General features: G+C 40.8%; 1 long non-coding RNA gene across 1 annotated transcript; it reads left to right on the top strand.

Annotated features, from left to right (window-relative positions):
* Positions 1 to 730: 730 nt before the first annotated feature.
* Positions 731 to 26,062, top strand: LOC127620574 (uncharacterized). Its single transcript, XR_007967754.1, has 3 exons — positions 731 to 769; positions 8,352 to 8,442; positions 25,903 to 26,062. It is a non-coding gene; the product is annotated as an uncharacterized LOC127620574 (long non-coding RNA).
* The last annotated feature ends 1,044 nt before the right edge of the window (positions 26,063 to 27,106 follow it).

Below are 27,106 nucleotides of genomic sequence, written 5' to 3'. Positions count from 1 at the left end.
AGAAATGTTGGAGAGGGGAAATACGGGACAAGACACGATTTATTTCAGAATGAGACAGGACACTAGAAAAAGTGCTGTCCTGGGGAAAAATGTGATGTCTGGCCACCCAATGTTTAGACATTTTTACAAATCTATTAATCATAAAATGGTCTTTCACCTGTATTTTAAGTATTAATGTGGCCACGTACACTCACTGAGCATATTATAAGGAACACTATGGTCTTAAGCCCATCAGCCTCAAGGTTTGAAGTGTTGTGCATTCTGAGATACTATTCTGCTCACTACAATTGAACAGTGGTTATCTGAGTTACCATAGCCTTTCTTTCAGCTCAAACCAGTCTGGCCATTCTCCGTTGACCTCTCTCATCAACAAGGTGTTTCGGTCTGCAGAGCTGACACTCACTGGATGTTTTTGTCACCTTCTGAGTAAACTCTAAAATCCCAGGAGATCAGCAGTTACAGAAATATTCAAACCAGCCCATCTGGCATCAACAATCATGCCATGGTCCAAATCACTGAGATCACTGGGATGATTGACGGGCTGGTTTGAGTATTTCTGTAACTGCTGATCTCCTGGGATTTTAATGCACAACATCCAGTTCTGTGGATGGAAATGCCTTGTTGATGAGAGAGGTCAACAGAGAATGGCCAAACTGGTTCAAACTGACAAAGTCTTCGATAACTCAGATAAACGCTGTGTACAATTGGGGTGAGAAGAATAGGGGTTGGCGCTGTTTTGGCGGCACGTGGGGGACCTACACAATATTAGGTAGGTGATTTTAATGTTGTGTCTAATCAGTATACTACTGTATATATATATTATTTGTTTAATTGTTTATATAAGGTGTAATTAACCAATATGTACTTATATTTAAAAAAAAAACATTTTGATAGAACATGTTGTTCTGCTTAACTCTTACAAGATTTGCATTTGTTGCCAACAAGGCTGGAGTAGAGTGGAACAGATGTTGTGGATACAGTAGTCATGTAGGAAGACTGCTGAGATTTGTTGATGTGAATGAAGGGGCCATTGACTACAGGCCCACAAGCTAAAATTATTCACTGAAGACAATAACAAAAGATAGTTTCCACCATGCATGCCACTAGTGCTGGCAAAATACTTCTGGACATTGTTTTTAATTTAAGTTTTTTAAATGTTGAAATTATTATAAATGAGAAATCCAAAATCCAATTAGTGTCCTGCCCTGGGATAGTGAGATTTTACAGGAAATATATTTGCTCACAAGAGAATATTTACTAACCATATCAGGCCACAGATCCATTCATCTCCAGTACAGTAGCATCCCATCAGGCTAATGAAATTACCCACTCATATCTCCTCAGATGCCATCTGCAGCTCTCATGTCTTTACCAGGCACCAAACTCACAGACAAGAGGAAAAATATCCCATTATTGGGTGTTTCTTTAACTTTGGGTACATTTATGTCCTTTTGACACTTTTGTCTTTTTATCACATGTAAACTTTTTAGAAACATTTAACAAAACTTTCATTATTTATTTTTTGTATAATAAACTTATGAAAACATTTGAATGTTTTACCTTTGTCCCAGAGCCAGACTTTAAAAATCCATCATAAAAATATTGTTACATTAAAAAAAACAAAAAATAAGCATTTAAATAGGTATTGTGTGAAAATTACTTAAATCAAATTTTACTTCCCAGATCACATATGATTTTATTGTATGTAGGATAAATAAAATGCTATCTATTAAATTAGTTTCTAGCCATACAAACAAGCCTGACATATTATTCAACGATTTTGCAAAACATGCGAGCGTTGCTTTAAAATATGCAAAATATGTTTGTTTTAATTATTCAGTGCATGTGTTATTTGTTATGTGTCTGCACATGGTTATGCAGGCACACCTGCACTGTCTATGTGACATCCTCTCTGAGGGCAGCAGTTGGCAGATTTAGCAGTCTTACAAACAGATGAGCAGAGTAGAGTGTTCCCTTTCTGTCACTCACTCGACATTGTGTCAATGTAGTGACCCTAGGGGTCGCTCTTGAGAGCCCCGAACACCTCTAATCTTTTGAGAAAAGGCCAATGAGAATTGGCGAGTGGAATTTGCATGCCACTCCCCAGGACATACGGGTATAAAAGGAAAAGGAATGTCCACTCTCGTTCAGATTTTTTCTTCAGAGCCAAGTGGTTGTATTATCAGCGAGCTGAATCCTACTGCTGTTCCATTCACCTCTTAAGAAGCGTATGCTGTTTGACATACGGCACATTTCCAACGGCTTTCTCTTCTTCTGCATTCAACAGCGCTAAAAGAGTGTATATTCCTGCTAAAGAGTATATTTTCTCTATTAGAGCACACACATTGACGTTGGACGTCTTTTTAAAGATGCCTTTCCGTCTTTGTGTGATTCCTGGATGCGGTCGTTATCTCTCCACCTCCGATGGTCACGGGCGCTGCCTCATGTGTCTGGGCAGCGATCACACTGAGGCAGCTTTTGTGGATATTTCATGTTCTCATTGCGAGAATATGACCATGGCAACGTTGTTGCTTTCCTTCTTCTGAAATGGGAAAGCCACTCTAGCTACCCACCACACTGCGCGTGGGGAATGGAGGTTATGACAGTAACCAAGACGATACTGTGTTCTGATGATTTCAGTCATTGCAGGGTTGAGTGTTTTTTTTTGTGCCTGCGTTTTTCCTGAACTCCTCACCTAATATTTAATTAATCACTAGGCTTGAATTATAAAGGATATGTGAACAAATGCACACAGGGGATCCTGAAACAGCAGGGAGTGCAAAACATCTCAAAGTGCAGGACACCCCATTCCTTTACTCTGTACAGTTTTATGGTAATTGTAGAGGCAACAGACAACAAAGCTAAGGTCAGTGAATTTGGTTATAGTTAAAGGTCATGGGGTTGCGTGTGATTTAACTTTGTGACCATCTCGATGTGTCTGTAAACACAACAATTTACCAGATGCTTTTCACTTTTTGATGAAAAGTATTTTTCTACAGTCAGTAGCTGTGTTGAAAATATGGCATTGATGTGATCATGATGGCCATGAGAGATTATTGTCAGGCCTTGTATAGACAGGCAGCAAAAATAAAAATTTCTTTGCCTATCCAACTCAAATAACTCAAAAAACATTGTAGGGTTTAGGGGTTCCCTCATGAAAATATTCCTCATCCACATGCGTGGACACTTTACACAAACCATAATTTAAATGAATAAAAACCGACTGAATACTGTTCTCAAGTATTCAATAGACTGTCATTTAAAGGGTTCATTTCTGCTGCACCGAGTCACGTGACACAACAGCCTGCCGTCAATTTCTTTGAAACACCCCTACGGATAAGGGAATATCTTCTAAGGGTAAGAAATATCTTTACATTTTTTCACTGTTTGGTTGTAAAGAGTAGCGTCTCTAATTTCCTTTGAAATGCCGCTTTAAAACATCTGTTCATTTCTCGCACGTCAGCACACTGATAAACATGATATCTACATATGTGGACACTGGCACTGCATTTCCTTAAAATAAAAAATAAAAACATGTTAGTTATTTTGAATAACATTCAACTCTAACACATCTGTGGTCATTTAGTTCATATTAATATACATTTTGTTATGTTTAATTTTGTTATCTCTGTGTAATACGATTCTATTAATTAACATTAGTAATTGCATTTCTATATTTTACTGTGCATTTTCACATTGAGAATAAATGGGTTCATCAAACCATTTGCTTTCAAATGCTTTATACAGAGTTAGGATCAAAATAAGGTGCATTTTGAACTCTTTTGAGACCAGTGCAGACAGACAGCACAGTCAATCACTAAATAGTGAGCAAGGGAGCATCCTATAGCTTTCTATGCAGCTAAATGCATTCAATTCTAAAAACCAACCAAAAGTTCAGTTTCTGGCTGCAGATGGTGTTTGGACCACTCAACATGTTAGGCAGACATGATACAATGGTAATCAGTACATAGATTCAGAATTTATAAAACTACATTTAATTTTAACATGGTTGGAAGTGATTGGATGATGCTGGACATTACTTTGAATAATAATTATTTATTCAGCTTTACAGAAAATCAGCTGTAATGTCTGTAAATTCTCAAAAACATGAATAACCAACACTCCTGGAAACATAAAAAACAATTTCAATGAAAGAATCTGACTTCTATAAATTCCACAACATAGTCTCGCTATGCACATACAGGTCCTTCTCAAAAAATTAGCATATTGTGATAAAGGTCATTATTTTCCATAATGTAATGATAAAAATTAAACTTTCATATATTTTAGATTCATTGCACACCAACTGAAATATTTCAGGTCTTTTATTGTTTTAATACTGATGATTTTGGCATACAGCTCATGAAAACCCAAAATTCCTATCTCAAAAAATTAGCATATCATGAAAAGGGTCTCTAAACAAGCTATTAACCTAATCATCTGAATCAACTAATTAACTCTAAACACCTGCAAAAGATTCCTGAGGCTTTTAAAAACTCCCAGCCTGTTTCATTACTCAAAAACGCAATCATGGGTAAGACTGCCGACCTGACTGCTGTCCAGAAGGCCATCATTGACACCCTCAAGCAAGAGGGTAAGACACAGAAAGAAATTTCTGAACAAATAGGCTGTTCCCAGAGTGCTGTATCAAGGCACCTCAGTGGGAAGTCTGTGGGAAGGCAAAAGTGTGGCAAAAACGCTGCACAACGAGAAGAGGTGACCGGACCCTGAGGAAGATTGTGGAGAAGGACCGATTCCAGACCTTGGGGACCTGCGGAAGCAGTGGACTGAGTCTGGTGTAGAAACATCCCGCATTCCCCAGGTCAAGCCACTTTTGAACCAGAAACAGCGGCAGAAGCGCCTGACCTGGGCTACAGAGAAGCAGCACTGGACTGTTGCTCAGTGGTCCAAAGTACTTTTTTCGGATGAAAGCAAATTTTGCATGTCATTTGGAAATCAAGGTGCCAGAGACTGGAGGAAGACTGGGGAGAAGGAAATGCCAAAATGCCTGAAGTCCAGTGTCAAGTACCCACAGTCAGTGATGGTCTGGGGTGCCATGTCAGCTGCTGGTGTTGGTCCACTGTGTTTTATCAAGGGCAGGGTCAATGCAGCTAGCTATCAGGAGATTTTGGAGCACTTCATGCTTCCATCTGCTGAAAAGCTTTATGGAGATGAAGATTTCATTTTTCAGCACGACCTGGCACCTGCTCACAGTGCCAAAACCACTGGTAAATGGTTTACTGACCATGGTATTACTGTGCTCAATTGGCCTGCCAACTCTCCTGACCTGAACCCCATAGAGAATCTGTGGGATATTGTGAAGAGAAAGTTGAGAGGCATAAGACCCAACACTCTGGATGAGCTTAAGGCCGCTATCGAAGCATCCTGGGCCTCCATAACACCTCAGCAGTGCCACAGGCTGATTGCCTCCATGCCACGCCGCATTGAAGCAGTCATTTCTGCAAAAGGATTCCCGACCAAGTATTGAGTGCATAACTGAACATAATTATTTGAAGGTTGACTTTTTTTTGGTATTAAAAACACTTCTTTTATTGGTCGGATGAAATATGCAAATTTTTTGAGATAGGAATTTTGGGTTTTCATGAGCTGTATGCCAAAATCATCAGTATTAAAACAATAAAAGACCTGAAATATTTCAGTTGGTGTGCAATGAATCTAAAATATATGAAAGTTTAATTTTTATCATTACATTATGGAAAATAATGACCTTTATCACAATATGCTAATTTTTTGAGAAGGACCTGTATGTAGACATACATTTTTAGGAAAACTATTTGCTCTCGAATTAATTAAATTATTATTTGTTTTTGCTTGTTTATTAGGTGCCACTATTTACAAATCAAAAAGGGAAATGGAAAATGCATACAGCAGTCACACTCTCAGGAGGATATAATCAATAGCAGAATGACTATAATCAAAAATCCATTTAATAATTCTCACGCACGGTAAAGTTACAATTACTCCATAATGATGTCACACAAAAATGTCGGCACCTAGCGAGATTTACTGTCACGATTCCCTTGTTGTCTGCCCCGTGTTTCACTTGTCTTTGTCTAAAAAACTACATTTCCCACAATTCCTGGTTCTCATCACTGCCATCATTGTGTCATTGTTTGCACCTGTTTGTCGTTTGTGTTCCTCCTGTGTATATAAACCCTGTTTGTTCTCCACTCCTTGTCGTTTGTTGTATGTTGATGAATGTTGTACGTGTTCCGGCTGTTATGGATGTTTCTCCCGTGTTTCGCTGTTCCTGTTTATGCCTTGTTTCCCCTGTAGCGAATCAGCTCTATGAAATATTAATAATCAATCATAACTTGTTATAATCGATTATGAATATTTGGATCAGTTAATCAGGTTAACTTGATGTAGCTACATTAACATTACAACCAAATACTCGGTTCATCCCGTGAACACTCAATTTTGGTTATTAATTAATTAATTAATTAATTTCCGGGGCAAGGGAAATGTCTTTCTTACTAAGTATTAAGAGCAAGTAGTCAAAATCTATGATTAGTGACTTTAGATATGAGCTTGAGACACAGACAACTTTACATGTGACATGAACAAGACTTTATTAACTAGACTAAACATTTAAACTACTCTAACATACATATACATACATTCATACAGTTTACCAAGGGAAAGAGGGCTGAAGCAGAATACAGGAAGGCAAGAAGTTATTTTTGAAGTTGTTTGAAGTTCAGCAGATCAACAGCCTGAGCAAACCATCATATTAGTTCTGACACGCCCTTTTTAGAAAGGGGTTAAGGATACTTAATGTATCAAATAATGAGACTAAGTTTGATACTTGCATGTCCCATTTGAATTAAACTGTCCTGATGCAGTTTGTTGATGGCTTGAGTTGATCTTTGATGATGTTGTCTTGATGAGAGAGAACCAGTGAGAGTCAGAGAATCTTTGGTGAATGGAAAGTCAAGGCCGTAGCCTGGCGCACGCTTGGGAGTCCTTGGGGGCCTTCTAGTTCAGCATCATCTTCATTAGGACTTCTCCGGAAGGCCCAAGAGAGTAAGAGAGAGGGCTAAGAGAGGGCTAAGAAAGAGGGGCTAAGAGAATTTATAACCTTAGAAAACATGTCCCACCTCTCATTGGCTCGACCAATGAGAAGGGTTTGGGTTCCAGGCGGGAATTTGGTTTATTGCTCTTTGTTCTCACATTTCTCATTGCATGAGCAAGAAAGAAACTAGGAAATATACTTGTAATACTAATATGTTGTTGTTATCGACATATCATGTACACAGTCATTTCGATCTTCAAAATACCAAGTTATAGAGACCAAATATGCCACACATATGATTTCGGTTAACCATAGTATGCAAAGTCTGAAACATTAACCCATTAGAGTTTGCAAGAAACATAGACCACACAACATTTAGGAAAGTCATGAGATGGAACATTAGATACATGTCAATATATTTATCCCATGGATATATATAGAATTAAAAGGGTTCATTTCTCCTTCTCAGTAAGAATTAAGTGAGAGTCAGCACTCTCTGAACATTCCTTTGGAGGTCGTAAAAGTCTCCTTATCAGCCCTGTAACCTGAGACTTGGTTCTACCAGGGTGTTCGTTTCATTTGGTATGTTAGTTTCGGAGGAGTTTAATAGACCTTTGTATATAATGAATAATTAGTGTGTGTCTGGTTGGTCCAGACCCTACACCCCAGTCCGTGTTCCTTCGAGGTTTTCTTGTTTCTAATGTTTATATTTTTGTTTATCCCCTCGTGGATGTTTTATTTGTTCCCAGTGTTTTGTTTTACTCTGTGTTTTCTTGTTTATTTGAGTAATAAAAACCGCGCATAGATCCAACCCCTTGTCTGCCTCCTCCTGCATCATAACATTTACAGAGTAAATGATGAACATTCACATTCATTAAACAAAATGTATAAATGAGTGGAAGTTCCAACATTACATGACAATAAATCTTATTTAGCAAACATTTCCAGAGTCAGGTGAGTAAATTACACTAAATTAAACACATTTTTGATAATCGTAGATGCGTAGAACAAGTGGAATATGAAATATAGGACTTTGAATGGAACAGAATAATGCAAAGTGGGATATTCTGGCTTATATTCATTCCATTGCTCATTGATCGGAAGATGATTTACGAGGAAGCAAAATTGCAATGTTCCCGATAGCTTAGCAGGTGTTCGACTGTCACCAGAGATGTAACTAGCAGTTTGAACAGTCTTTTTTGGGATTACAAAAATTGGATTTCCCCTGTACTGTGAACAAAGCCTTAGAAACAACACACAAGTAATCAGAAAACATAGCCAATTAGAGAACACTCTTTCACTATCTTGTGTTCAGGTTTGCTGAAATGACTTTGGTGGGAGGTGTTTTTACCCCACAGCATCTACAGTCAACATTCCCTCACGTCAGGGCTGGAACAGGATATAAGGTAACTGGATTGTGTAAATAAATCACACACAGAGCATGTGAAAAATAACAGACCAAACAAAAAGACATCACATGTGGCATTTTGGCTAGAATTTATTCAATCAGTTTTACCCTCACAATAACTCTTATATCTCTTCCTGACTGTCTGTTACAATTTTCATTCTGATCCTTCTCTTGCTCCCTGATGATCATCTGCAAGATGTTAACCCCCGCTTGTCTTTAAAGATGATTTTTGTTGCATGTATTGACCATGCATCTTGTTCAGTTGTCCACTAATGCTGATGAGAAAGAGTAGAATTGTGTTACACTGAAAAGGGAATATTTGTGTGTTTGAAAGAGAGAAAGAACCCCTGTATTCCTATACTCCACATCATGCATTACTCTAAGCATGACACTGAGCTGGCTGCAAGTGAGAGAAGAATGAGGATCGCAGCCAACCCGTTACTGATTATAGCACAATAAACCACTGAGTATACTGACTGATGGCTCAGATTCCTGTGGATTTAAAAGATTATTATCTCACTAATTGCAGGATTAATGGAGCCCATACTGCAGATGCACAACCTATGTGTCCTTAACAAACACATTGCACCATTGAGACCCCAATAATGAAATGTCCTGTTTATTTGGTTATGAATCCAAAGTCTGTATATCTAGAAAATCTTCTGCTTCCATTTAATCCTGCTTAAATTAAAATAACCAACTCAATTATATGTAAATAGCACCGAATGATGCTTTATAGAGATGAAAATTCAGTCATTGTTTACTCGCCCATGTGTTGTTATAACCATATATGATTTTCTTTCTTTTTCTTAACACAAAGGGAGAAATTGTGAAAAAAGTTTGTGCTTAGTGATGTCATACAATGGCAGTTTATGGTGACTTCCTCTTTGAGTTTTAAAAGAATGCAAAAGTATAATTCAGAAGTCTAATCATTATTCCATGAGACTTCTGATTGTTATGTAAGCATACAATAAGGTTTAGTGAGAAACAAACTGAAATCGAATGTATTATTTTGTGAAAATTTTCACTGACCATAGATCTCCTGTGTGCGTTCATGATAGGGAATGAGAGCAACAGTTCATGCAGCCCCCTTGCAACATTGCATTTCTATGCATTTCTATGGCCAGCCTGATTTGTTTTTAAAGTTTTTGGACCAGTGCCAGTTCACAGTGAAGGGAGTTACAGTGACTGAATTTTCATTTTTGGGTGAACTAATTCTTTAAAGGTGATTTATGTTATATTTTCAATGTTAAAATACTTTATCCTTAACTTAATATGCAGTGAAAACTATTAGGGAACCATTTTAGATTTTCCCTAAAAAAACAGGGGCTGTATGGTGCTATCAAAACATTCCTTAGTTTGTTTGAGAACACAGACCAGTCTTACACAGTAACAGTCGCTCAACCAATGACGTGATAATGAAAGCCAATGGACAACTGGAAGATGAGTAAGTTTTTTCCCTATTATGATTTTTTAATATGTGGATTTGTCTCTTTTTTTGATCCTGCACATTTCTCACGAAACTATATTCAGCAAAGACATTTACTTTTAATTTCTGCGGCACTAGTGCCACCAACAGGAATTGCAAAAATAAAACGTTGTTTTCATAACAGCTTTCTGAAGACACCTTGTTGGTAAAAATAAGAGATAATACCGCCTCCAACTCATGTCATTGGTTGAGTCTAAGTCGATCACTCAAGACAAACAGAGCAATTTACATAGCACCACAGAAAAAGAGTGCTTACAGTTTTTGTGAAAATTAACCTATAATGGCTTACTTATACATAGTTGTATCTGCATATTAGGCAGGGATAGGAGAACGTATTTTAACAGAAAAAGTTACATACTTTAGCTTTAAAATGTTTTGCATTTAGTCAAATGATGTGAGAAAAACTTTGTGTTAAATTAATCATAGACTAAAATACTGTTTCTCTAGTTTCAGAAATGAAAGGTGCATACACATTAAAGTACAGTTTAACAGAGAGACAAGATTGACTGACTGTGAACAATTCATATTGCTCCAATTAAAGCACTTCTGTAAAGTATTGGGCTCTCTTGAAGGAATAATGGAAGACTGTCTTTCAGAGTGGGTTAAAAGCATCAGTATCTTAACTCAAGTGTCTCTTCAGAGTGAGCTCCACGTGATGGGCACAAAGTGTCTCTGAAGGCCCCGGGAACTGAGCTTATGTAATCAGAACACAGGCTGTGCAGTAAAATATTTATTTGTTTGCAGTACCTCAACATAATCATTCAGCAGAACCCAAACAGGAGCTGCATGTTTAGGAAGCAGTATGTGTATCATATTCTTAATCTCTGAACAGCACACACTTACTGCATCAGGGAATTCCAGGCCTAGAAAAAACACAGGAAAATGCCACATAAAATCTCCACGATATACAGGTTTTTCTCAAAAAACATCAAATTTAGATAAATTAAGATTTAATAAGAATAAAGACAGTTAATGAATGATGTTGCATTCTGATCAATCAGCAAAGCTGCTGGATAAAAATGTAAATGTTCTCTCTGTTTCTCTTTATACAGAAAGGGTGGAAGGAAGGCATGGTTCTTCCTTTCATAGTCCCATTCAGTCATATTAAACTGATTTGTTTCTTGGAGTTAAGCAAAGCTCTTATTCAGCTTTAGTAATCTTGTGCTCAGCCACACAGCCTTGTGGTGAGATTTAAGGCTTTAGTGACATCCTCACTTCCATATTAATCTTTGACATTCAACACGGTACAGTTATCTATTGGCAGATTCTGAGAGACATTCAGGGGTTTACTCATGTCTTCTTCTATAAGGGTTTATAGTCTGATAGCACATTCAAACTTTTTATGTTTACGTTTTATTCTTCCTTCCTAGTAGTAAATAACAATATCGTCACATTTTCTGAGGAAAAATTAAGTTTGGTTTACTCATGCAAAAGTCATGTCCACAATACTTGGGTGTTATGAGTAGTTGACAGGGCATTTCTGTGGGGTTGCTAAGGTGTTCTGGTTATTTTTAACATATTTCTATGTGGCTGCTAGGGTGTTCTGCATGGTTTCTAGGTGGTTGCTAACTGGCTCAAATTGCAAGAGCCCACCCCCAATCTTTTATGATTTTATGACACATGTGATATGTTGCCGCTAGCTTGAGCATGATAGCCAAAGTATTTTTATCTCTTATAATTCAAATAATGTATACACAGCATTGGGTGATGGCAGAGCATTCAACTCACATTTGACAGGAATTACCGTATTTACAACAAACAGTCACAATTATTTACAATTGTAAACCCTGTCCCTTCCACTAAGTAGGGCAAGCTGCAACAGCTGAGTGTACGAAGTGTTCAACATTCCACAATCCCTTACTTTGGTTGAAGAAATAAATCATTTGCATTCTTGTAGTACTCTTCCTTTGGTTGCATTTTCATCTACTCGCACTACTCTGCAGCCATCTATTCAATATGAACTTACATTTATCTATGTTATTCAACACATTTTTATTCTCCATAACATCTTTATCTTTAGAAATAATAATCCCCAAATATTTAACTTCCCTTTTAATTTGTATATTAGATAATGACTGCAAAGGAAACTCATGCAGTGTTAACATTACACATTTGTTTAGGTTTAAATGTGCCCCGAAGCTTTAGAAAACTGTTTAATAGAATATAAAGCTCATGGAATTTGATATTCATTCTTTAGAAACAATGTTGTATCGTCAGCAAACTGACTTATAAGTACATGTCTATCCAACACTGAAATACCTTCAATACCATTATTTTTAATCAATATAGATAATAACTCTGCAACCATTATAAATAATACTGGTGAGCTTGCCAGTCACCACCGAAACAGAAGAATCCAGCTGTTTTAGTTGAGGTCTGCCTTCTTTCTTTTTCGACTGTTTTCCTCTCTTTCTGCTACTGTTTTTATTGTTTCTAAACTAAAGACTGTTCTTTAATATATTAGCAGAGCACAATGTAATGGTTCCATATTTTATTTTTAAACTGTGGTGTTTTCATTTGAACTGTTACAGTGCTAAATCTTTAACTCTGTGTTACTCAGCTTTTTTGTAAATGAATCTGAAAGAAATGTTGAATGAAACACTATGATGTTTTGGCCAAACCATTTGAATTATTACAGTGGGGAGAATTTTTATTTTTAATTATTATTATTTGAAAGAGATTGTGAATAAAACTACTGTATATTGTAATGGCCAAACTAATTAAAAGAAAATAGTTGACATCGTTTCTGCTTCTGGGTTTTAAATTGCTCATTATTAAAATTGCTTTTATTTTATAAACTTGTTAGTTTTATGAAAACACTAAAAATAATAAACACTGGCTCTTAAATTTAACTTAATGGATATATACAGGGATGACAAAAAACTAAATTAATCAAAAATGTGCTTTATTACTACATTTGTTTACAAGTAACTTTATTCAAGTTAAAAAAATAATAAAATCAATTCTTTTTATTGGTCACTGGCGGCCACCCCGTTTGGAGGCAGTGCCCCAGCATGGCCCCCCCACTGAAAATGCTCTAGACACACCCCTGGATGGAACTGATACAAACTTGAAGCTTTGTGTTGTGACCCCAGAGATGTTCTTCAATTAATAATTCTATGCTTATTTTTCATAAAGTACTAAGCAACTGTTATTTCTGATTCTGCTATTATGCTTATCACACATTTCTGACATGCTGTCATCTGTAAGTTTCTAGAATGTTCTTTTTTCGATTTGCTTCTCTTCTGCAGGGGCCTCATGGCTATAAAGTCTTTGATCACAACCACTAAGTTGTCTTTGACATAGACCCAGCTATGCTGTATGGATCTCTGTAAAACCCAATAAAGCACTCATGCATCATCGGTCTTGTCTTTGTCTCTGGCCATCCCACAACACCTGGGAAACAATCCCATGATCTTGGCATTGCTAATGCCATGCTTTACCAGCTGAGCTACAGGGACACTTGTTATAGAGCAATAGGGTTAAGTTCCATGCTCTCTAGATTCCATGGCCAATATAAGGAAATCAAACTCTCTTAGAGGCAGGACTGAATATGTGGTGACTAGCAGTCTGTCCTGAGAGGAAACAGCTGGTCTCCTCCAACCTCTTACTGGCATGGTGTTTATATTAAGCAGCCAAAATCTGTCTGAAGTGAAAACTGCCATCCTGCCCTTGACTAGCTTCCCTCTCTTCTCACACAAACACACACATGGATTCACTCAGAGGAATGAGATTAAGACTGTGATTAAAAAGTGCGTGTGTTTGAATCTGTTTGGATTTGCGCAGAATGAGTGGCATTCAAACATTTGCTTTTCATGCTCCAATGAATGTGAAATCAGCACTTTTCACATAAATTCTTAATTCTTCCAGAGAAGTTCTTCTTTGTTATTCCTTCAGGGGTAAAAAGAAGTTCAAAACAGCCGAGCATAGGTATAATGCTTGCAAACATTCAGACACCCACAACACTGCTGTGGGAGGGGTTTAGAAATACATTGAAATAAGATGACGCTACATGTAAACATTTTGTTTACTGTTGTAACCTCTGTCCCCTGATGGAGGGAATGAGATGTTGTGTCGATGTAGTGACACCAGGGGTCACACTAGGGAGCCCAAAATACCTTGAGAAAAGGCCAATGAAAATTGGCGAGTGGACCACGTGAGAGTATGCCGGATGCTTGCAGTTCCCCAACACTTTTGATGGAATTGAGTGCAGTCAGGAGGGCTGTCTTCAGGGAGAGGGCCTTTAGTTTAACTGACTACAAGGGCTCAAACGGGGCTCTCTATAAGCACAGCAGGACCACGGAGAGATCACACGAGAGTCTAGGAGGATTCAACCTTCTAGCACCTCTAAGGAACCTGATGATCAGGTCATGTTTCCCTAAAGTCTTACTGTCCACTGTGTAGTGGTGTACTGCTATAGCGGCTAAGTACACCTTCGAGGTGGAGTGGACAGCCGCCTCTCCAAGCTCTCCTGCAGGAAGGAAAGCATTGACCCAACTACGCATCTCTGGGGGTCTTCGTCTTGGGAAGAACACCAATTGGCGAACAGACGCCACTTCAATGCATATAGCTTCCTCGTGCTGAAGGGGTCTCATATACATCAACCTGAACGATGTAACCACAACCGAGGACATATGGCCCAGGAGCCTCTGAAATTGCTTAGGCGGGACTGCTGTTCTTCCCCTGAATGACTTCAGGCAGTTCAGCACCGATTGGGTGCACTCGTTCGTGAAGCGCACTATCACAGCGACGAGTCCAACTCCATCCCAAGAAAAGAGATGCTCTGTGCCATCAAAAGCTTGCTCTTTTCCTGGTTGCCCTGAGCCCCATTTGGCTGAGGTGTCCCTGTGTGCACACAATAGATCTCGAGAGTGAGCTAAAATCAGCCAGTCATCAAGATAGTTGAGGATGCGGACGCCCACTTCCCTTGGCGTGGCAAGGGCTGCCTCTGCGACTTTTGTAAAGCGACAGAGACAGACCAAAGGGGAGGACTTTGTACAGATAGGCCCAGCCTTCGAAACGAAGAAACGGTCTGTGCTGAGGCAAAATGAAGACATGGAAGAACGCGTCCTTCAGGTCCACCACCATGACCGAATCTTGATGTCGGATGCACGACAGGATGTGCTTCTGCGTCAGCGTCCTGAATGGGAGTTTGTGCATGGCCCGATTCAGCCCGATTGGCCGCAACCCACTGCCTTTCTTTGGTATGATGAAGTAGGGGCTGTAGAACCCCTTCTTCATATTGGCTGGAGGGACAGGCTCTATCGCGTCCTTCTTTAGAAGGACTGCAATCTCCGCACACAGGACAGCGGCATCCTCGCCTCTTACCGAGGTGAAACAGACACCATTGAACCTGGGCGGGTGCCTAGCGAACTGAATCATGTAGCCAAGTCGGATCGTCCTGGCCAGCCAACACGGTGGGTTGGAGAGTGCTAGCCATGCCTCCAACCTCCGAGCTAGGGGCACCATAGGGAAAATCATGTTTTGCAGCGGGGTGGAGCACGAACTGCCACGTTGAGGAGCCTGGTGTCCCGAGCCCGTGTCTGTGCCGAAGGAACCACTAAACCTCCTGCCGCGGCTGTGCGTTCTTGTGATTCGTCACAACGTCACATGTCATTCCTCTCATCTGGAAATCAGCCTTAGTGGTTCCCCTGCTAAAAGGTGGTGACCCTACCATCTTAAATAACTACAGACCAATCTCTAAACTGTCTGTCCTGGTCAAGATTCTAGAATCCCTTGTCAGTGATCAGTTAAAAAACTATTTTTACAGTTATAGTGTGTTGTCTGACTTCCAATCTGGTTTCAGAAAAGGGCATAGTACAACATCGGCAGCTCTTAAGGTTTTAAATGACTTTGTTGAATCCATGGATAATAAACAGCATTGTGCAGCCCTTTTTATTGACCTTTCAAAGGCATTTGATACAGTGGACTGCATAGTGCTTAAACAGAGACAGTATAGGGCTGGGCTTTGTGAGAAAACTGTTGGCTGGTTTGACAATTACCTTACAGACAGAACTCAGTGTGTGCAGGCAGAGGGTTGTACTTCTAGCTACCTACAAATAACAAAAGGCGTGCCCCAGGGGTCAGTCTTGGGGCCACTACTATTCATTCTTTATATAAATAACATTGATCATAACGTGTCTGATGTAAAATTAAATTTTTATGCTGATGACACTGTATTGTATTGCTCTGCACCCACCGCAGACCAGGCCCTCTCCCAGTTACAACTAGCTTTTAACACGCTACAACAGAATCTTTATGATTTAAAACTGGTTTTTAACACAGATAAAACTAAAGTCATGCTTTTTTCAAATTCAAAATCTAAGTCAAATCTCCCGTCAATCCTTACTTCCCAGGGTATGAAAATTGAATGTGTTTCTAAGTACAGATATCTTGGTATTTTAATTGATGAATCTCTTTCTTTTAGCCTTCATATTCAGCAACTAGCAAAAAGATTAAAACTTAAATTAGGATTTTACTTTAGCATCAAATCCTGCCTTTCGTTCAAATCTAGAAAGAGGCTGGTCGCTGCCACGTTTATGTCTGTACTTGACTATGGTGATGTTTTATATATGCATGCGTCATCTCAAAGTTTATATGCACTGGACACTGTATACCATGGATCTCTGAGGTTCATCACTGGTATGAAAGCCCTCACTCACCATTGTGAATTGTATGAACGTGTTGGATGGCCCTCACTATCAACACGGAGACTTCAACATTGGCTTATCTTCATCTACAAGGCTATTTTAGGTCTCCTCCCATCATACCTTCTGACCTATATCAGTATAAACAGTACCGGGACTTATAATCTTCGTTCCCAGGATCTTTTCCTGCTATCTGTCCCAAAGGTCAGAACTGAGCTAGGAAAAAAGGCTTTTAAGTTTGCGGCTCCCTCTGCTTGGAACAATTTGCAGAAATCCATGAAACTTACTGAGCTCGTCTCATTGGCAGCTTTTAAGAGGTTGTTGACTGACATGGAGGCAGCCACATCTGGCTGCAGATGTTTTACCTAATGTGTTTTTAGGATTGTGGCTGATTTTGAAAGATTTGCTGTGTCAGTTGTTTTATGTATCTAGTATGTTTGCAGTTTTTATGTTTGTATGTACTGTATATGTGATATAGTACTGCTGCTTGTCTTGGCCAGGACACTCTTGTAAAAGAGATTTTTAATCTCAACGAGTCTCTTCCTGGTTAAACAAAGGTTTATTAATAATAATAATAATAACAACCACCTGGGGTTCTTTGTGCCGCATTTTGGGACGGGGGGAGTCGACTTCCTGTGGGGGGGCTCTACGCCAGAGCCGAGCGTTTGGCTCAGTCTGTGGTGTTGCTGCAGCAGGTGGATGCCCTCGGTGACGAGCAGACAGGGTGCGTGACCTTGAAACACAGCGGGGCAGAATATGCAGAATAACCTCCGTCTGCTTCCAAGAACTGCTTAGCAAAGTCCTTGACGTGTCACCGAGCAGACCAGCCTGGGAGATAGGGATGTCAAAGAAACTAAGCTTGTCGCGTCCTTCATCTCGACCAGGTTAAGTCACAGGTGGTGCTCCTTGACCACCATATTGGACATCGCCTGCCGAGGGCCCGCGCCGTGATTTTCGTCACCCGTAAGGTGAAGTTGGTTGTTGAGCGCAGCTCCTGCATCACACTTGGGTTAGGACTACCCTCGTCTAGCTCTCTCAATGCCCTGGCCAAGTGGACTTGCAGGAGGGCCATGGCATGCAGGGCAGAGGAGGCCTGTCCAGCGGCACTGTATGCCTTAGCGATCAGGGTCGACGTAGGCTTACAGGCCTTGGATGGGATTCTCGAGCAATTCCAGTGCACCGCAACCGCATTATCCACCTGAGGAATACCCCCTGGCCTTTCCACTGTTGAGGGCAGTGAGAGCTGAGAAGCTTTGAAGCCGGGTCAGGACAGTATAAGTTGCCTGCCACAACTTTGTGAGCTCCTCATGCTCCTAAGCTCCGTGTCAGCCTCAGACTGGGCAACCACACCTAAAGATGGGAAGCCAGCTGAGTCATCCGCGTCTGACCGTACCATCCCACTCTCCGATGCTGCGATCGAGAGTTCATCCTGCTCTCGAGCCCCTAAAGAGTCATTAAACTCGCCCTGGGGCAAGCTGCCTGTCTCATCGCAGAACTCGACTGCATCCAGGAACTACACAAAGACGGAAAGGCATTTTTAAAAAGACGCTTTCCGTCAGTGCTCACACTTTTTTTGAGGAATATACTTTTTTAGTGTGGCTGTCGAAGCGCCCAGGGGCGTTCTCTGCACTTATCTTTGTGAGAGGGTGAGAACCCGTTGCAATACACTGCATATGCAACAGCTTAAAATGCTCTTTTGAGGTGAATGGAAAAGCAGTGGAGTACATAGACACTGCTCAGCTCCGAAGAACAAATATGAATGAGTGGTTGCATTCTGGTTACTTTTATACCCGTATGTCCGTGGGACATTGGCAATTTTCATTGGTCTTTTCTCAAATAGCAGAGGTGTCTGGGGCTCCCCTCAAATAGCAGAGGTGTCTGGGGCTCCCAAGTGCGACTTCTAGTGTAACTACATCGACACAACGTTGAGTGAGTGACAGATAGGGAACCCCATTATATGAGTAGAATTCACATGAGGTCAGTTATAGAGGCTGTTTTAACCACTCCATGATGATTTATAGTGATATATATGAAGTTCAAAAAGGTTCATTTGTCTTGTTTACATTCTGAATTTGTGACGCTAACATGCTAATACGCTGTACCTGGCCATAATTTGCGCCAATTACACTCTGTTATTGTAATTTATGATGACACTGATACTACTGTAAAGATGGGTGCATATAAAAGAGTGTTAATAGGCAGAATACAGACAAAAGAATTCAATTCAATTCAATTCAATTTTATTTGTATAGCGCCTTTCACAACACACATCGTTTCAAAGCAGCTTTACAGAATATCAGCATTAACAGACGATAAAACTGTAATGTCTATAAAGTCGATGAATCATCATTGTGTAATTTAGATAAAATAAGATTTTAATAGTGTTTAAAAATAATTAAATGATAACTGTATTAATAACCCCAGTGAGCAAGCTGTAGGCGACTGTGGCAAGGAACACAAAACTCCATAAGATGTAGATTAATGGAGAAAAATAACCTTGGGAGAAACCAGACTCACTGTGCGGGCCAGTTCCCCTCTGGCTAACATTATGAATGTAATGTAAATATTAATTATGTATAGGTAAAATCATGGTTTAAAATTATTAAACTAAGTGTTAAGGGTCAGTGATTAAACATCGATTGTGTTTGAACTCAAGTCAAGTCAAGTGGTTTTTATTGTCGTTTCAACCATATACAGTTAGTACAGTACACAGCAAAACGAGACAACGTTCCTCCAGGACCATGGTGCTACATAAAAACAACAAAGGACCAACATAGGACCACATGAGACTACACAACGAAATAAAATACCTATATAAACTATCTATATATACCTATATAAAGTGCACGTGCAAACATGTGCAAAAAGTACAGGACAGTACAACAAATTACTGACAATGAACAGGACAATAGACAGTGCAGCGCCGACCAGTACTCAGTAGTGCAAAAAGATGACAGTTTCTAAAAATGTAAACATAACATACTATGAGATAATGTTCTACGCACATAGCAGTTATTGAGGTAGCAGACAGTTATAAAGTGACAGTAATTAAAGTGCAACTCAGGACACGTGTGTGTCAAACCAGTCTCTGAGTATTGAGAAGTCTGATGGCTTGGGGAAGAAGCTGTTACACAGTCTGGCCGTGAGGGCCCGAATGCTCGGTACCTCTTGCCAGACGGGAGGAGTGTAAAGAGTTTGTGTGAGGGGTGTGTGGGGTCGTCCACAATGCTGGTTGCTTTGTGGATACAGTGTTTTTTGTAAATGTCTTTGATGGAGGGAAGAGAGACCCCAATGATCTTCTCAGCTGTCCTCACTATCCTCTGCAGGGCTTTGCGGTCCGAAACGGTGCAAGTCCCAAACCAGGCAGTGATGCAGCTGCTCAGGATGCTCTCAATAGTCCCTCTATAGAATGTAGTGAGGATGGGGGTTGGGAGATGTGCTTTCCTCAGCCTTCGAAGAAAGTAGAGACGCTGCTGGGCTTTCTTGGTGATAGAGCTGGTGTTGAGGGACCAGGTGAGGTTCTCCGCCAGGTGAACACCAAGGAATTTGGTGCTCTTGACGATCTCCACAGAGGAGCCGTCGATGTTCAGCGGAGTGTGTTCACCTTGTGCTCTCCTAAAGTCAACAACCATCTCTTTTGTTTTGTCGACATTCAGGGACAGGTTGTTGGCTCTACACCAGTTCGTCAGCCGCTGCACCTCCTCTCTGTATGCTGACTCGTTGTTCTTGCTGATGAGACCCACCACGGTCGGTGTCATCGGCGAACTTGATGATGTGATTCAAGCTGTGCATTGCTGCACAGTCGTGAGTCAGCAGAGTGAACAGCAGTGGACTGAGCACACAGCCCTGGGGGCCCCAGTGCTCAGTGTGGTGGTGGTGGAGATGCTGTTCCCGATCCGGACTGACTGAGGTCTCCCAGTCAGGAAGTCCAGGATCCAGTTGCAGAGGGAGGTGTCCAGGCCCAGCAGGTTCAGCTTTCCAATCTGGTGCTGGGGAATGATTGTGTTGAATGCTGAGCTGAAATCTATGAACAGCATTCGAACGTATGAGTCCTTATTGTCTAGGTGGGTGAGGGCCAGATGGAGGGTTGTGGTGATGGCATCGTCCGTTGAACGGTTTGAACGATACGTAATCTGCAGTGGGTCTAGTGAGGGGGGCAGCTGGGTCTTAATCTGCCTCATGACGAGCCTCTCGAAGCACTTCATGATGATGGGTGTAAGTGCGATGGGACGGTAGTCGTTGAGGCAGGACACTGAAGACTTCTTTGGCATGGGGATGATGGTGGTGGCCTTGAAGCACGTTGGAACAACGGCGCTGCTCAGAGAGATGTTGAAGATGTCGGTAAGAACATCTGCTAGCTGGTCTGCACATCCTCTGAGCACTCTGCCAGGAATGTTGTCTGGTCCAGCAGCCTTCCGTGGGTTGACTCTACGTAGAGTTTTCCTCATATCTGCCGTGGTAAGACAGAGCACCTGGTCGTTGGGAGGAGGGTGGACTTCCTCGCCATCACGTCGTTCTGCACTTCAAACCGAGCGTAGAAGTCGTTCAGCGCATCTGGAAGGGAGGCATCTTTGTCACACGCAACTGATGTTGTCCTGTAGTTGGTGATGGCCTGGATGCCCTGCCACATGCGCCGCGTGTCACCGCTGTCCTGGAAGTGACTGTGGATTCTCTGGGCGTGCTGGCGCTTTGCCTCTCTGATTGCCCGTGACAGTTTGGCCCTAGCTGTTCTTAGGGCTGCCTTATCGCCTGCTCTGAAGGCAGAGTCTCGGGACCTCAGCAGCGTGCGCACCTCCGCAGTCATCCACGGCTTCTGGTTGGAGCGTGTGGTGATGGTCTTGGAGAAAGTGACATCATCAATGCACTTGCTGATGTAGCTGGTCACTGATGCTGTGTATTCCTCCAAGTTGGTAGAATCGCCATATGTTGCAGCCTCCCTGAACATGTGCCAGTCAGTACACTCAAAACAGTCCTGAAGAGCAGAGATGGCTCCTGCTGGCCAGGTTTTCACCTGCTTCTGAAGCGGTTTTGTGCGTCTGACGAGCGGTCTGTATGCTGGAATTAACATAACAGAGATGTGGTCTGAGTAGCCGAGGTGGGGCGGGGCTCCGCCCGGCACGCGCCTGGGATGTTTGTGTAAACAAGATCAAGCTGTTCAGCCCCTCTCGTTGCAAAGTCCACATACTGATGGAATTTAGGGAGCACTGTCTTGAGATTTGCATGGTTGAAATCTCCGGCGACAATAAACAGTCCGTCGGGGTGAGCGTTCTGCAGTTTGCTCATAGCCCCATACAGTTCACAGAGCGCTTCCTTAGCGTTAGCGCTGGGGAATGTAAACTCCGGTTATGCAAACAGTGGTGAATTCCCGTGGTAGATAAAAAGGTCTGCATCTAACAGTCACAAGCTCCAACAGCGATGAACAGTAACTAGAGACTAGCATAGAGTTCTTGCACCATTCCGTGTTGATGTAAACACACAAGCCACCACCGTGAGTCTTACCGTAGAGAGCTGTATTTCTGTCGGCACGAAACGAGGCGAGCCCGTCTAGCTGAATGGCGGCATCCGAACTCTGTCGCTGAGCCACGTCTCCGTGAAAACAAAGACGCAGCAGTCTCTAAACTCACGCTGCGTAGCCTGCTGGAGTCGGATATAGTCCAGTTTATTGTCCAGGGAGCAAACATTTGAGAGCAGGATAGACGGGAGAGCCGGCCGGCTAGGGTTTGTTTTTAGCCTAGCATGGACCCCCGCCCTCTTTCCGCTTCCGCTTTCGCACACCGCTTACGATGTCCTCTCCCCCGGTCACCGGCATCAGGCGACGCAGAGGGCTGGAGGCCTGGTCTCCGCAGCAAGCCGAGTACGCGTAGCGCCTCCTGCAGGTCATCATGCAGCTTGGTTTTTGCATGAGTCTTATATTTCAGTAGTGTCTAGCGATGGTAGACACGAACACTGGTTGCTCCGATGTCCATGTGTTGCAAAAGTCTGGCTTTTTTAACAAAAATAGCACCATTGTGGATCCGGAGTGGCCGCTGCGTGCTACCGCGCCGCCATCTTGGATCATTTCCAAGATGGCGTAAGATTAATGACCAAAGTACTGTAAGATTAATGACCAAAGTATTTGAAGTCCATCTTGATTAATTGCAGAAATTCACATAGATGCAATTGTCCTTGTTAATTGGCTGATGAAGGCTTTTGTTGGCAATAGTTGGTCTAAGCATTCCATTTCAAGATCGTAGTCCATCAATAGACCAAGGTGATGCAGGTTGGAGTTGGCATCATTTCATCCTCTGAAGTCCATCATAATAGACTGAAGTGATGTTTGGCTGACACCGGCTGCATTTAGTCATCATCATTCTGCGACATGTAGCAGTGGAGTCCAACATGAAGCAGGAATGGTGCTGGATACAGCTGGTTCTGATGACCTCAGGATAGGAGTCCCGAGGTTGAGACAGGGAAACAAATAAAAAGATGTAAGCATAGATGCCATTCATTTTATTGCAGAGTTAGGGATCATGCTCAACGTTTCTGGTTTCTGGTTCCGGCAGACCCAACTAAAGCAGCCTAATTGTGGGTTGGAGGATAAATTAGGTGTATGCCTGGCTAAATAGATGAGTCTTTAGTCTAGACTTAAACTGAGAGAGTGTGTCTGCATCTCGAACAGTGTTTGGGAGACTATTCCATAGTTTAGGTGCCAAATATGAAAAGGATCTTCCTCCTTTAGTGGATTTTGAATTTTGCGATCTTAATGAACGTGTTGGAATATAGCGTGGTAGAAGGTCACTTAAGTACTGCGGAGCTAGACCATTCAAAGCTTTGTAGGTAGTTAACAGAATTTTTTAATTAATACGGAATTTAACAGGTAGCCAATGTAACGATGATAAAATGGGGCTAATATGATCATATTTCTTGGTTCTCGTCAGCACTCTGGCTGCTATATTTTGAACCAATTGAAGTTTATTTATTGATCTTGCTGGACATCCTCCCAGTAATGCAGAATGATGATAAGAGAGGCATATCTTTCTTTGGGCAGATGTGTGAGTGGCTTTACCTGCAGATGGCACTTGAGTGAATGGGCACTTGAGAGTATTTGAGTAGATTTGATTCCTTTTGGTAACAAAATAAACAAAAATTATTTCATGACATGGTCTTGGAAAATGTCTCTACATGAACGATCATACAGATGTAGGTACATTTGCACCTTTTTTTGGATATCGGTGTGCATTGTGTCCTGCCCCACTCTTTTAAAAACTAAAAATGTGTGTGCTGAATTCTAACATGCAGCGTATCACATCAGGCTTTTTTATGTCTATTTGACATGCCTAAATAATATGAAATTAAAAATTTAAGTAATCTGCACCCTAAAAGAAACTAAAGTAGTTTTCTGTTTGCAAATGCACTAAAAATAAAATAAAAAACCTTTAGAATATGTTCAGGTTATTATAAGGTGACCTTTCTATGTAAAATAAAGGTTACAAACAATCCAATCATCTTGTGTTAACATCATCATATTTGGTAGTATTTGTATGTTATGGCAGTATGAGTGAACAGGGAATCTTAATATAAGCCTACTGTATACTGTATAGTAATATTCTACCCTAAAGATACTTGAAACTCTGTAAGGTGTGGGAGGCATTGCTCTGGCTCCACTATATGTAAAAAAAAATGCCTGCAAGGTGAAACAGTAATGTTTACTACAAAATAAAATAACCTCACATATTCAGGTAATGAAATGTTAAAGCCAGTGGCCTTGAATGATTTTATTGAAAGCTCAGCACAGTCAAGTTGACAATTCATTGCTTTAACCTTGCGTTCCATGGAGGATAATATAATCTCTCTCCCTCTTACTAAAATTCTCCTTTGTACCAACAATATTAGATATTTCATGTAGTGTAGAATAACATCTTTTGGTCTTCAGTTATAAGACTTGATTGATCTCAGACGGAAACTGAGTATATTTTCAATTTACTAGTGAAGGGTGAGGGTCAAAATCCCTTGGCTCTTCAGATATATCAATACATATATATATATATATATATATATATATATATATATATATATATATATATATATATATATATATATATATATATATATATATCCTTTTATATCAATATCTATCTGTATTCTGTTGCTTAACTTCTTTAATAAAGTGATGAATTAACTATATGCATGATCACATAATCAATTCTATTTTCTTATGCATAATTGAAATATACGTTGAATCATATGTGTGTTGAATGTTAATTAGTCTCTTTTAGGAACATTCCAGAGTCTCTCTGTCCTGCACGTCGGCTGAAGGTCTGTTGGGGGATAAGCTTATTTGTGACGCTCTCCAGCCTCTCAGGGGAGGGGTCAGGGGGAATGCGTTAAACATGTGTTCCAGATGTATTCTGTGTTTGATTGTTACCTTTCCATGACTAATTATATGGTTTAAAGTCCTATGTAATAACACCTGAATAGTAGAAGTGTGATTTTCTCTTATTATTTCTTTAGGGAAGAAATGTATGTTATTTCAACCCTCTCCTCTGCCCGAGGAGTGAATATTTTATCTCTCTGTTTTGGTTCAAATGGCCTGATAATGTGTGCTCTAGCTGTCTTGTGCCCAGAGAAGGACTGTCGTTCGTCAGTGTTTTGTGTGTGCCTTTGACCTTCTACCTAGGTTTTGAACCAGGGATGCACACCAGGCCGACTCGAAGACGCCCCGCGACCATCTGCGAGGTCACTTCAGACGTAAATCTCGGGCGCGGACGACAAGTGCGCTGATTAATGTTGATAGGCCATTTAACTATCTATATGTTGTGACTTTATGTTCTTTTAGCCAATCAGGAGTCAAATAATGGAATGTACGTCCTGGCAAATGGTATAATTGATGTAAGATTTTGTGTAAGTTACGAGTTAGCTTTCGATCTCCTCGTGAGACTTTGTCGCTGGCTCTACCAATTTCATTGCAAACTATTCTTTAGTAAATTTTGATTCTTTAATTGAATTTCTCGACTCCTGGTTTTCTTTCTCCATATCTGGTCCGGGTCATAACTATTATACCCCTAACACTAGGTTACTACATGACGAACTTTAAAGATTTTAGTGGCATAAATGTAACAATATTTTGGGTTAAATTTTTTTTAATCACAAGACCTTTCTAGAACTAAATCTAAAAACTAATTTCTGCCAAAATAGCATTTCACATTACAATAACACATTGCATGATCATTAGAATAATCCTTGCACTAGCCACATGTTTGTCTCTTTCCTCAACAGCCATATTGATTATGATCTATAACTCTACGCTAATATTATTCTGTTTGTTTCCATGTCTCAACCTCAGGAGTCCTATCACGAGGTTACCAGAACTGGCCAGATCCAGCTCCACTCCTGCTTGACATGGACTCCACTACTACGTGTCTCTTAAATGCAGCTGGTGCAAGCCAGACATCACTTCAGTCTATTACGATGGACCTCAGCGGATGAACAGATGCCAACTCCAACCATAAGAAATGGGATAATTCATATGCCATTGCCTAAACCTTGGTCTTAGGATAGACCTCACCTAAATATACATATATATATATATTGGTAAAATATGCAATTTTGGAGCAAAATAAAATAAAATAATTATGGGCAGATGACAGGAAAAAATGTCCCTTGTCATCTGTTCTTCATCTTTATGATACCACTCAAATAATTAAAAACATTAAAACTACAAATTTTTCTACTATTTGCACTGACATCTCTATACTCTTTGCTAACTTTTCTCTTCAATGATTTGTATCCACCATACAAAGAGTGTTAAACGTCCCATCCCACACAGACACGCACACTTGTGTCAGTAAATGAGTATAATAATGTTCACAGTTAGGGAAAAGGAGGAAGCGGGAGATGGCGAATCCAACTCAAACGTTATGTTTTATTTATTTGAAACTCAATATTTATGCTTTTCAGCAATCACACTCAGAAGCTACACTTTTCAGCGGACATAAATTCACAGAGTCTTTCTCCAGCTCATGTCTCGTAACTTTCTCCTATGACTGTTGTCTGGCTCGTTCTTAAAGCCCATCTCCACTCTCACTGCAATGACAAACAGCTGTTAGAGACGATCATTGCCAGGTGATGATCCTTACCGTTCTCATCTCCTGATCTCGTTCTTCATTCACAAACCGGCGCTTAACCACGCTCCCATCACCACATACCCAATTGCCCAACTCAGACAGGGGAGCCATCTGGCCTGCCCAGTACTCTCCCCTATTTATGGAGAGAAAGTCTGCAACAGCCATCTGCACCCCCGGTAGGTGTACCACCTCGAACTTAAAAGGCTGAAGAGCCAAATACCAATGAGTGATCTGCGTGTTGGTATCCTTCATGCGATGGAGCAACTGGAGCGTAGCTTGGTCCAAACAGAAGGGGAAAGCCTGTCCCAGCCCCCCCACCCCATGGAGGCTTGCGGGACCTCTTGCACTGCGAATAACAGGGGTTAAAGCCACTTATTCCAATTCCGAGGGTCTTCGTGCACAAATTTATGAATCTTGATTTTC

The sequence above is a fragment of the Xyrauchen texanus genome, chromosome 27, assembly GCF_025860055.1.
Source record: "Xyrauchen texanus isolate HMW12.3.18 chromosome 27, RBS_HiC_50CHRs, whole genome shotgun sequence".
In the NCBI taxonomy this organism is placed as follows: domain Eukaryota; kingdom Metazoa; phylum Chordata; class Actinopteri; order Cypriniformes; family Catostomidae; genus Xyrauchen; species Xyrauchen texanus.
This window is presented reverse-complemented; position numbering and strand designations above follow the sequence as displayed.